The 11,769-nt window shown below is 46.9% G+C and overlaps 1 non-coding gene across 1 annotated transcript; it reads right to left on the bottom strand.

Moving 5' to 3' along the window:
• Nucleotides 1–824: 824 nt before the first annotated feature.
• On the bottom strand, nt 825–896 carry TRNAC-GCA. Its single transcript has one exon. It is a non-coding gene; the product is annotated as a tRNA-Cys (tRNA).
• Between the last annotated feature and the right edge of the window lie 10,873 nt (nt 897–11,769).

Genomic DNA, 11,769 nt, shown 5'->3' with positions numbered 1-11,769 from the left:
GAGTGTATGTGCAGACCACCAAAGAAAAATTTTCTTGTGATATCCTTGTCCACAGAATGGGGGAAGGGAAAGAGAAGTATATTTGTTTGTTCTCACACTGCTGTAAAGACATACCTGAGACTGGATAATTTATAAAGAAAATAGGTGTAATCAGCTCACAGTTCTGTGGGATGTACAGGCTTCTGCTTCTGGGAAGGCCTCAGGAAACTTACAGTCATGACAGAAGGAGTATGAGAAGCAAGCACATATTCATATGGCCGGCAGGAAAGAAACAGAGTAAAGCGGGAAGTGCTACACACTCTCAAATAACCAGATCTCATGAGAAATCAATCGCTATCACAAGAACAGCAAGGGAAAAATCTGCCCCATGATCACCCCCTACTAGATCCCTACCCCAACATCGGGGATTACAATTTAACAAGAGATTTGGGTGACAATACAGAGCCAAACCATATAAAGAGATTGCAAGGGCTTTGGGACTAGACCTCCAGTGAGGCTAATTGTTGAGAAGGAACAATACTCAATCCAGCTCTGTTCAGCACATCATTATTGCAGTAGTCTAGCATCTCTTCCTGTCTTCTCCTCCAACCCAGATATTGCTGGGCCAAACTAGATTTTTTTTTTTTTTCCAGATTTCAACCTGACCATATCACTCCCTCTGGTGGACAGTTGTTGATTCTTTTTACCCAGCATCCATTTCTTCATCTTCTTAACCTTTCATTGTTTCTCCTTCATCACCTTTTTTGTCTCAAATACTCTCTCCCAAAAGATGCATTCTAGAAGTGAAGAAAACTAAAAGATGCATTCTAGAAGTGAAGAAAATTAGGGGGCACCTGGATTTGAACCAGGGACCTCTTGATCTGCAGTCAAATGCTCTACCACTGAGCTATACCCCCTGTTGCCATTATAGTTTCTATTAATATTATTTCAGCTTTGGAATCATGGTGTATTAACATGATGGTAAGTGGCAGAGATTAAATTTCAGCTGATAGAAAATAAAAGATAATATAAATATCAGACAAGAAGCTGACTTCCAGGAACTCAAATGTTCTCAGGACTCTCTCCCTGTAGCTTTATTCTTTGGTTCCCTCTTAAGTTAGCTTTAATGTCTCAAACTCATCTCTCCACGCAGCTGAGACCCTGCCTCCAACATTTGTAGGTTCACAGCTCCACACTTACCAGAGAGAAAAAGACTTGAGTCTAAAAAATTCTAGAGAAGGCCAGGTGCGGTGGCTCACGCCTGTAATCCCAGCACTTTGGGAGGCCGAGGCAGGCTGATCACGAGGTCAGGAGATCCAGACTATCCTCGCTAACACGGTGAAACCCCGTCTCTACTAAAAATACAAAAAATTAGCCGGGCGTGGTGGCGGCACCTGTAGTCCCAGCTACTTGGGAGGCTGAGGCAGGAGAATGGCGTGAACCCGGGAGGCGGAGCTTGCAGTGAGCCGAGATCATGCCACTGCACTCCAGCCTGGGCAACAGAGCGAGACTCTGCCTCAAAAAAAGAAAAAAAAGAAAAAATTTTAGAGAAATTCTAGAGAAGGACTCTGGTTGGTTTGGCTTGAGTTCTGTGCCTATCCATGACCAGCCACTGCCACCAGGGGTTAAGGTACGTGAGTGGTATAACCATTTCAGGAGTAAGGTCTTCTAAGAGTATACCTGCTTACACTCAGAATATAGTCTATAGTATGAGGAGAAAAGTGATTCTCTAAAAGAAGTCAGGAGTAGCCAGGACATGGCCATGGGGGACCATCACTGCAGCCCTAGGGGTTTCTCAGCCTTCTCAGTAGAGTGGAATATATTAAGAAAGACTAGCAACCTACTGCCTCTGCTAAACAGAGCCATGGGAAGCCCTGCACAGCCAGATTCCTTGACGAGTTTCATGCTTTAATTCAACGAGCACTAGTAGGTGCCTCCTGTGTCCCAGATTCTAACAACCACACAATTCCTGGTCTCAGGAGCTAAAAGTTTAGTGGAAATGCCTGTCATGGCAATGCATGATAATAGCTCTTGGAATACAGAGGAGATGGTATATATTACACACCTGTCCGAAACTAGGGTAATGGCACGTTCCCTATTCAAAATGGTCCTTGCATTCTGAAGGACTTACTTAATAAACAAGGGAGGTGGGAAGGAATTCCATGTGAAAATGGCGGCAAGAGCAATGGATTCAGGTGCAGGCTTGACAAGAAAGTTCGAGGATGGTCATGGCGCAGTGTTGGGTGAGACTATGGGGGAGGATCCTGGAGAGGCATCGAGGCCCAAGGGCTACAGTACAGCAGGACCTCCTTGCAGAATTAATAATCAACATGGGCCCTGAGTGTGACCCCAGTGGAGAAAAGGGCCCATAAGACCTGCTGATGTGTTGGGGCCGCAGCTTAGGGCACTGGACTGTAGGTCAAGAAGTTGGGGTTCAAATCCAGGTGCCTTCTCCCTATTCTGACTTTCGCACATGAATATCTTCCCATATTTTTCATATTATGGCCCACTTAAGAAACGAACTCTGGTATTCAGGGGTGGTCTTCACTGTGCGTGTTCACCAAGAGACGAGGTCCCTGCTTTGGGTTGAGTGGGTTGCCTAAAAAGATATGTTGAAGCCCTAAACTCTGGTACCTGTGAATGGGACCTTATTTGGAAACAGGGTCTTTGCAGATATAATGAGCTCAAGATGAGGTCATTAGGGTGGGCCCTTATCCAATATCACTGGTGTCCCTGTAAGAAGAGGAAAGGAGACAGACACAAACACAGAAAGAATGTCACGGGAAGATGGAGGCAGAGACTGGAGCGAGTATCTGTAAGCCAAAGCACCAAGGAGCGAGGCCACACCAGAAGTCCGGAGGAGGCAAGGAAGAGCTCTAGCCAGCGTCACCGAGGAAGCAGGCCTGACTGGTACCTCCACTTCTGACTTCTGGTCTCCAGAACTGTCCAAGAATAAACTGCTGTTGTTTCAAGCCACCCCATTTGTAATACCCTGTATGGCAGCCCTAGGGAATGAATACAGTCCCCATGCAGAGGGTTCCTTGGTCCCTACATCCAGGGCAGACTGCAGAGAAAAGAGTGAAGCTGCCCGACTGGGCCTGATCACCTCCAGGCTGTGAAATTCCAGCTTCTCCAGCCTAGCTGGCCTGCGCAGATGTGGGGGTCCCTGGGATTGCTAGGGCTGCAGCCTCTCTGGCCAGGAAATAAATAGCTTTCCTGGAGACCTTGGCTCCCCAAGAAAGAGGGAGGGCTAAGTAAGGGAAGGGAAGGAAATAGCCCAGATCAGGAGAAAATAAGTGGACCTCCCTGCACGTGGCGAAGTAGAGAACTGTTAGGAATGCTCGGTGAAGGCTGAGACGCACACACCACACAAAACGCCATTCCTTACTTATGAAGCCAGGAGGCTGGCCCAGACCCTCATAGGTCCTGTTCACCGCCTCTCACCTGCAGAAAGCAAGTGAGGAGGAGGCCACAGTGCTCTGGGAGCAGGACGGAAAGGGCTGCTCTGCAGCCAGGTGGGAGTCCTTTGGTCCTCTTTCCTGATGGTCCAGCTGGAGCTGTGAGTGTGGCCGCCTCCTTGAGTGCTAACTGAGTCCTCTTTTCTCTTGAACCTGCCTAGGACTGTTTTACCATTTGTTAAATGGGGGTGTAAAAGCCCTACAGCGGGGCATGGTGGTTCACACCTGTAATTCCAGCACTTTGGGAGGCTGAGGCTGGAGGATTGCTTGAGCTCAGGAGTTTGAAACCAGCCTGGGCAACATGGCAAGACCCCAACTCTACAAAAAAAATTTTTTTAGATTAGCCGAGTGTGGTGGCACGTGCCTACGGTCCCGGCTACTTGGGAGGCTGAGGAGGGAGGATTGCTCGAGCCTGGGAGGTTGAGGCTGCAGGGACCCATCGTCACACCACTGCAGTCCAGCCTGGGCAACAGAACGAGATCCAATATCAAAAAGAATAAAACAGAAGGTCCTGCAATTGTGAGGATTAAATGAGAACCTTCTTTTTTTTTTAACTTTTATTTTAGGTTCAGCGGTACATGTGCATGTTTGTTATATGGGTAAATTGTGTATCGTGGGCGTTGGATGCACAGATTATCTTGTCACCAAATAATAAGCATAGTACTCAATAGGTAGTTTTCTGATCCTCACCCTCCTCCCTCCCTCCACCCTCCAGTAGGCCCTGGTATCTGTTGTTCCCTTCTTTGTATCCATGTGAAGATGTTTAGCTCCCACTTCTAAGTGAGAATATCCAGTATTTGGTTTTCTGTTCCTTTGTTAGTTCACTTAGGAGAATGGTCTTCAGCCCCATCCATGGTGCCGCAAAGGACATGATCTCATTCTTTTTTATGGCTGTGTAGTATTCTAGGGTATACGTGTACCGTATTTTCTTTATCCAGTCTAAATGAGAACCTCTGCAGCAGGCATCAGCAAGCCATGACCTGTCACAGGGTACAGCTCCACAGGCTAAGAACGGATTTTACCCTTCTCAGTGGTTTGACTGGGGGGATGGGAAATGGGACCTCATGGGACTTGGGGAAAAGTAAATGAGACAATTGGTTTTTTGTTGTTTTTTTTTTTTAATGGCACAGAGTAAGTGTTCAATAAATATTTGCTGTTGCTTTAAAAAATAGTTTGTGGCATGCAAGAATTATATGAAAATCAAATTTCAGTGTCCATAAATAAAGTTTCCTTGGAATACAGCCGCTCTGGTTCATTTCTTCAATGTCTGTGGCTGCTTTCCTGTTAAAAAGGCAGAGCTGAGTGGTTACAACAGAGACTATTTTGCCTATAGAATAACAAACATGTACAATCTGGCCCTTTTCAGAACAAGAGTCTGACTCCAGGCTTACAGCCTTAGGGTGGTGCCTGACCCATAGCAAAAGTTTCATAAACGATGGCTAGTGGTGTTATTGCAGCAGAGAGTAAGCACGGCTCACCGGAGAGCCTAGAGTTCCCTGCCTCCCATTCCCGTTTCCCTGACTTTCCGGCCTCATTCACAACAGCTGCAACCCCAGCTCCCTCTCCTCCCCCAGCCTCATTCTCCAAGACCTCCAGGTAAACTCCTTTAAGATGCTAAAAACTACAAAGTCTGATAGCACACTAGGGATTCAGGGTGTGTGGGGAACAGACAGGTTTCTGCGCTGTTGGTAGGAGTGTACACTGATACACCTCTAAGGAGGTATCTGGCAAGAACTCTTGAAATGCTAAAAGCACATAACTTTGACCCAGGAATTAGGCTTCTAGAAACTAAGAGGTCTGTGAACACAATTGTGAAATGATGTCTGTGCGAGGTAATTCCATAGCCACATCATTGTTAATTATAAAACATTAGAAGCAACCTAATTGTCCATCATCTGGGGACTATTAAATAAATTATATACAGCTGTACAACTGACTGCTAGGCACGCTTACAAATGGAGATGCTCTTTATCCACTGATATGGAAAGATTGCCAAGAGGAAACAGAAAAGCGAGCAAGGACAATGTGTTTCTGCATAGCCTGCTACTGTTCGTAGACGAGAAGAAACGGAGAGATGACATATTTGCATGTATGGCATGAAAAAGCTCTAGAAAGATGTACAAGAAACTGGGAACATCCGTTGCTTGCAAGGAGGGGACATGGGTGGCTGGAGACAGGAGTGAGAGGAGATACCATTGTTTCTGTGCCACTGGAATTTTGAACCATGTAAATATATTATTGCGTCAATATTTTCTTAACTTTCTAAAATGGAAGAGAGTGTAACTAGAACAAAACCTCACCGGAGCCTTCTCCTCTGCCCCCTTCCCATCGGGCCTCTATGTTCTCACACAAACATGTACCTTTTTTCCTAACAAAAGGTATATATAAAAGTTATTAAAACATCCACAATACTTTTTTAAAATACTAGGAGTGGCCAAACACGGTGGCTCATGCCTGTAATCCCAGCACTTTGGGAGGCCAAGGCGGGCGGATCACCTGAGGTCAGGAGTTCAAGACCAGCCTGGCCAACGTGGTGAACCTCTGTCTCTACAAAAATATAAAAATTAGCCGGGCATGATGGCAGGTGCCTGTAATCCTAGCAACTCGGGAGGCTGAGGTGGGAGAATCACTTGAACCCAGGAGGCGGAGTTAGCAGTGAGCCAAGATGGCACCACTGCACTCCAGCCTGAGTGACAGAGTGAGACTTTGTCACACAAAAAAAAGGAGTAATATGATTCCCAAACCCAGTTATCTGTATATTATAAAAAAATACAAATTAAAAAGGACACAGGCTTGCGATGTCCAGGCACCCTAAGTTAAATTTCCCGAAACACTGGCTCTAGCATGAGTGTAGGGATTTGTTTCTCACAGGCATCCCGCTGGTCTGAGCCTTGGGGACCCTTGCCTTACTTGCCTTGTAGCCCCATCACCTAACACATAGCACATGACTTGGGTTCAGTAAATATTTCTGGAATGATAAAGGCCAATCCAAGCCCCTGGAGGGATCCCTTCTCCAGCCAGCAAACAGAGTTAACACCTCCTGGGGCCCACAGCCTTCAGGAAACCCCCAGGAGCACCCACAGAGAGAAGAATCCTGTGAGGTGGTGCCGGCAGCCTCCACCCAGCCCAAAGGAAGCTGCAGCTGGTTCACCCTGTCCTATGAGCTGTTCACTCTCCATACCATCAGCAATTGACCCACCATGAATCCATTCAGGCTGCCATAACAAGATGCTACAGACTGGGTGGCTTCAACAACAGACTGATTTTCTCACAGTCCTGGAGGCTGGAGGCCCAAGATCAAGGTGTCGGTGGTGCTGGTTTCTCCTGAGGCCTGTCTGTGGCGTTCAGGTGGTCACCTTCTCGCTGTGTCCTCAAACGCCTTTCCTTTATGTGTGCCCATCCTGGTGTCTCTTCCCCTTCTCATAAGGATGCCAGTCCTCTTAGATGGGGACCCCACCCTAACAGCTTCTTTTTAGCTTCATCACCTCTCTAAAGACCTCATCTTCAAATACGGTTACATTATGAGGTACTGAGGTTTGGGACCTCAATGTATAAATTTGTCGGGGAGGCAGGGCGGTGGCTCACACCTGTAATCCCAGCACTTTGGGAGGCTGAGACAGGGCAGATCACTTGAGGTCAGGAGTGCGAGACCAGCTTGGCCAACACAGTGAAACCCCGTCTCTACTAAAAATGCAAAAATTAGCTGGGCATGGTGGCACCCACCTGTAGTCTCAGCTACTGGGGAGGCTGAGGCAGGAGAATCACTTCAGCCCAGGAGGCAGAGGTTGCGGTGAGTCGAGATTGTGCCGTTGTACTCCAGCCTGGGCGACAGAGCAAGACTCCATCTCAAAAAAAAAAAATGGGGGGAGGGGGAAATAATTCAACCCATAACACACACAGCATGAATCTGCTCATGCTGTCACCTTCCAGAAACTTTTCTTGGTTAGTGTTACGGACTGAATGTGTCCTCCAAAATTCATATGGTGAAGCCCTAATCCCCAAGGTGATGGTGTTTGAAGGTGGGGCTTTTGGGAGGTAATCAGGTGTAGATGAGGTCATGAGGGTGGGGCCCCAGGGTGGGATTAGTACCCTTACATGAAGAGAGACCACATCTCCACATCTCTCTCTCTCTCTCTCTCTCCCTCCTTTTCTCTTGCTCTCTCTCCCTCTCTCCCCAACATGTTGAGGATGTCTGCAAGCCAGAAGAAAAGCCCTAAGGAGAGCCAGGAAGGAACCTGCTCACATCTTGATCTTGGACTTGCAGCCTCCAGAACTGTGAGAAATAAATTTCTGTTATTCAAGCCGCCCAGTCCAGGGTATTTTGTTTTAGCAGCCCAGGCTGACCAATACTGTCAACACAGTACTTTTTGTTGTTGTTTTGTTTTTGTTTCTGCTTGTTTGTTATCTAGCACTAACATTTTAAGATGACAAATCTGGTAAAATGGGATTTTCCATATTTTCAATCCTCTCCAACCCTTTTCAAAAGCAGTTTTGGCAATGTTGTATTTATTATATTGACTCGGTCGTGCTGCTTCTGGGAATCTACTTTAAAGAAATAAACACCCAGGAAAAATAATAAACCTAAGAAGATTATCACTGTATTATTTTTAATTTAAAATTAGAAAAAACACTCTAAATGTCTAGTAGTAGGGGAATGGTGCACAGCATTCACTTAGTGGAATGTTATGCTGCCATTTGAAGAGATCATGTAACGTTTATGAAGTATCTCCTCTGTGCCAGGCTCGGTGCTAAACGGGATAGACGCAGAGATGAAGAACACGGTGCTTGCTTTCAAAGAATTGACATTTTAGTAGAAAGAGACACAAGGCCGGGTGCAGTGGCTCACACCTGTAATCCCAGCACTTCGGGAGGTCAAGGCGGGTGGATCATGAGGTCAGGAGATCAAGACCATCCTGTCTAACACGGTGAAACCCCGTCTCTACAAAAAAAATAGAAAATAATTAGCCGGGCATGGTGTCAGGCACCTGTGGTCCCAGCTACTTGGGATGCTGAGGCAGGAGAATGGCGTGAACCCGGGAGGCGGAGCTTGCAGTGAGCCGAAATCGTGCCACTGCACTCCAGCCTGGGCGACAAAGCGAGACTCCATCAAAAAAGAAAAGAGAAGAGAAGAGAACACAAAACACTCATTCCATAATTCAAATATTTAGTAAGCACTATGTGCCAGGCATTCATTATTCTAGGTACTGGGCATACAGCAGGAACAAAACAAAATCCCCATACTCACAGAGTAGATAATAATCAAACATTCAGGGCACAGTGGCTCACGCCTGTAATCCCAGCACTTTAGGAGGCCAAGGCAGGAGGATCATGTGAGTCCAGGAGTTCAAGACCAGCCTGGGCAACATGAGGGACCCCATCTCTACAAAAAATTTAAAAATTAGGCATGGTGGCATGTGCCTGTAGTCACAGCTACTTGACAGCTGGGGTGGGAGGACTGCTTGAGCCCAGGAGGTCGAGGCTGCAGTGAGCTGTGTTTGTACTACTGCACTCCAGGCTGGTGGCAGAGGGAGACCCAGTGTCAAAAAATAAATAATTTTTTTAAAAAGATAATAATCAAATAATTAATGTCAGATGCAAATCTGTGCTGTGAAGACACATAAGGCAGAGTTGGGGGAAGAGAAGGGGTCCCAGCAGCAGGGGGGTGCTATTTTAGATGGAGCATTCAGGGGTGACATCTGCAAGTGATTTGAAGAGAGCGGGGAGTGAGCCGTGTGGATGTCTGAAGGGAAGGGCTCTCAGGCAGAGGACCAGCGACAGCAGAGGCCTGGAAGCATGGCCAGCACGGCCAGGTAGAAGGATGGGCCCTTTGCCCTGGCCATGAGGGAGGCCCCCAGTGGGCAGTGCAGACTGCAGGGAGCCAGGGCAAGGCCTGGCTGTGGAGCACGATGTTCGAGGCAGGATGGTAGCAGAGGAGGTGGCAGAGGTGGGTGGCTGAGGACTTTGGACGGGATTCACGCCTTTGGAAGTCCCTGAAGACACTTATTCTTTGAGACCCAGCACAAGCGTCATGCTCCCTTGAGCTCATCCCTGATTCTCTTGACAGCCGGTCTCCGCCTGCCCCGGGTTCCCACATCAGCATGTAGTCTATTTCATTATTGCTGCTTTGTATTGGATTTGAGCCATTCAAGCCCTTCACACATCTAACACATGCACAATCACACACATCTCAGAGCATGGACTCTCACTGCAGATCCCACGGATTTGATATTTCTAATATACAGGACTTAGCATGGAAAATGCTACTGAATACATGAGTTATTGAATCCATAAACTCACATCCCCCAACTGCACTGTGATTTCATAGTAAAAGAGCAGGACTCTGTCTGGAACTGCTGCTCTATTCAGCAGTGCCTGGAACAGGCAATACTAACACCTCCCAAGCACCACTTAGATCAGGAGCGCTTCATGGGCATGAACCTGTGCAGTGGCACAGATCCCCGTGCTTAGAAAGACCCAAGTTTGCTATCATGCTCTGCTGTCGCCATCAGGAAACTCATAATCTTACCTTTGAACTTGTGTTTTACAGGTGAAATCCAACAGGACAATGAGCATGTTAGGAGCAGAGATGAGCACAGCATGTTCCTTGCAGCTCAATTTGCATATAGAGTGCTTGTGGTGCCCCATTGCATAGAATTCCGGAGGCCCACAATGCATGGAGTCCAGCAAGACCCAGTGGGATAGATATAAGGTAAGCACATTCCATCTATGACTGAGAAAGTAGGGTGCTGACAGCCCAAGAGGTCCTACTTTCCTTTGGGACCAGAACTCCGTTCAAATACAGAAAGAATACCATGGTGTATTAGTCCATTTTCACGCTGCTGCTAAAGGCATACCCAAGACTGGGCAATTTACAAAAGACAGAGGTTTAATGGACTTACAGTTCCATATGGCTGGGGAGGCCTCACAATCACGGCAGAAGGCAAGAAGAAGCAAGTCACATCTTACATGGATTGCAGCAGGCAAAGAGAGAGCTTGTGCAGGGAAACTCCAGTTTTTAAAACCATCAGATCCAGATCTCATGAGACTTATTCACTGTCACTAGAACAGCACGGGAAAGACCGCCCCCATGATTCAATTACCTCTCACCAGGTTCCTCCCAAAACACATGGGAATTGTGGGAATTACAATTCAAGATCGGGTGGGGACACAGCCAAACCATATCACCTGGTGTTCTGAGAAACACAAGCAACCAAGGAAATGTATCAGACACTTTCTTCCCCATGCTACTCGTATTATCATACATGTGCTAGCCAATCACTTACTCTGAAAATGTTGGGCTAGAAGGAAGAAGAGAGGGCAGCCCATGGCTCCTTTTCCCTCAGTCCTTCGCTCCTGGTTATACTGAAGATAGAGAGTGTTGGTAGAACGGGCACGGAGCAGGAAGTGAAATGAAAACAATGAAGTTAGTTTTGGGCAGTTTCCACGGTTCTTGTAAGAATGAAATGCATATGCATGTGTGAACTACAAATATTGTTTACTTGTGTGGAATCATGTGATTCCAGTGGTTCTGCATCCCAGTAAATGTTCTTCTATTTGCATTTAAAACTATCATTTCATAATACAAAGATGAATGGTACATACACTCATAATGTTTTCAGTTATCATGTTACATTAACAATTAATGTTTTAACTTTACTCAGAATGACATTAAAGAGCAAACAAAAAACACCATGACAGGTCAAAAGAGAGTGTGTGGAAGAAAGGAGAAGCTTGATATTCTAGTACCCTCCATGGTAGTTTCTTTCTGCCTTTGAATGAGAGGCCCCACAGTTTGATTTTGCACTGGGCCCTGCAAATTACACAGCTGCCCAGAGTCGGCTCGAAGCTGCAGTCGCCAATGCCTGGTGTAGGGCAATGATAAAGATGAGGATGGTGAGGGGTCTGGCTTCCATTCACAACATGAACACTTTGCATAAATGAAACAGCAGGCTCAGGACGCCAACCACCGACTGAGACAAACTGAATACCAGAAGGTCATTAAAGGCGCTTTGAAAGAGGCTCTCACATCCTCTAGCCACAGGGCAGTCTGCGCAGAAGGCTAGAAGAAGACAAGGGACAGCAACGGGCTGCCCAGGTCAGAGTCAGAGTCCACATGGGACAGTGGGACATGGGGTCCAGGATGGGGAGATTTGGATAGACAAGCCTGAGAAATGGGGACCCCACCCCCACCCAATCTCCCTGCATTTTCCAGATGGTAAAGCAGGGCTGAGGGCGGAAAAGCTATTCTGTTTTCTCCTTACTCCCGCCAGGAGAAAATGGAACAGCTGCCTCTCACCTGGAGAACAAGTAATAGCCTCTTCTGGAGCAGGGC

The sequence above is a fragment of the Theropithecus gelada genome, chromosome 3 (genome assembly GCF_003255815.1).
Source record: "Theropithecus gelada isolate Dixy chromosome 3, Tgel_1.0, whole genome shotgun sequence".
Lineage (NCBI taxonomy): Eukaryota > Metazoa > Chordata > Mammalia > Primates > Cercopithecidae > Theropithecus > Theropithecus gelada.
This window is presented reverse-complemented; position numbering and strand designations above follow the sequence as displayed.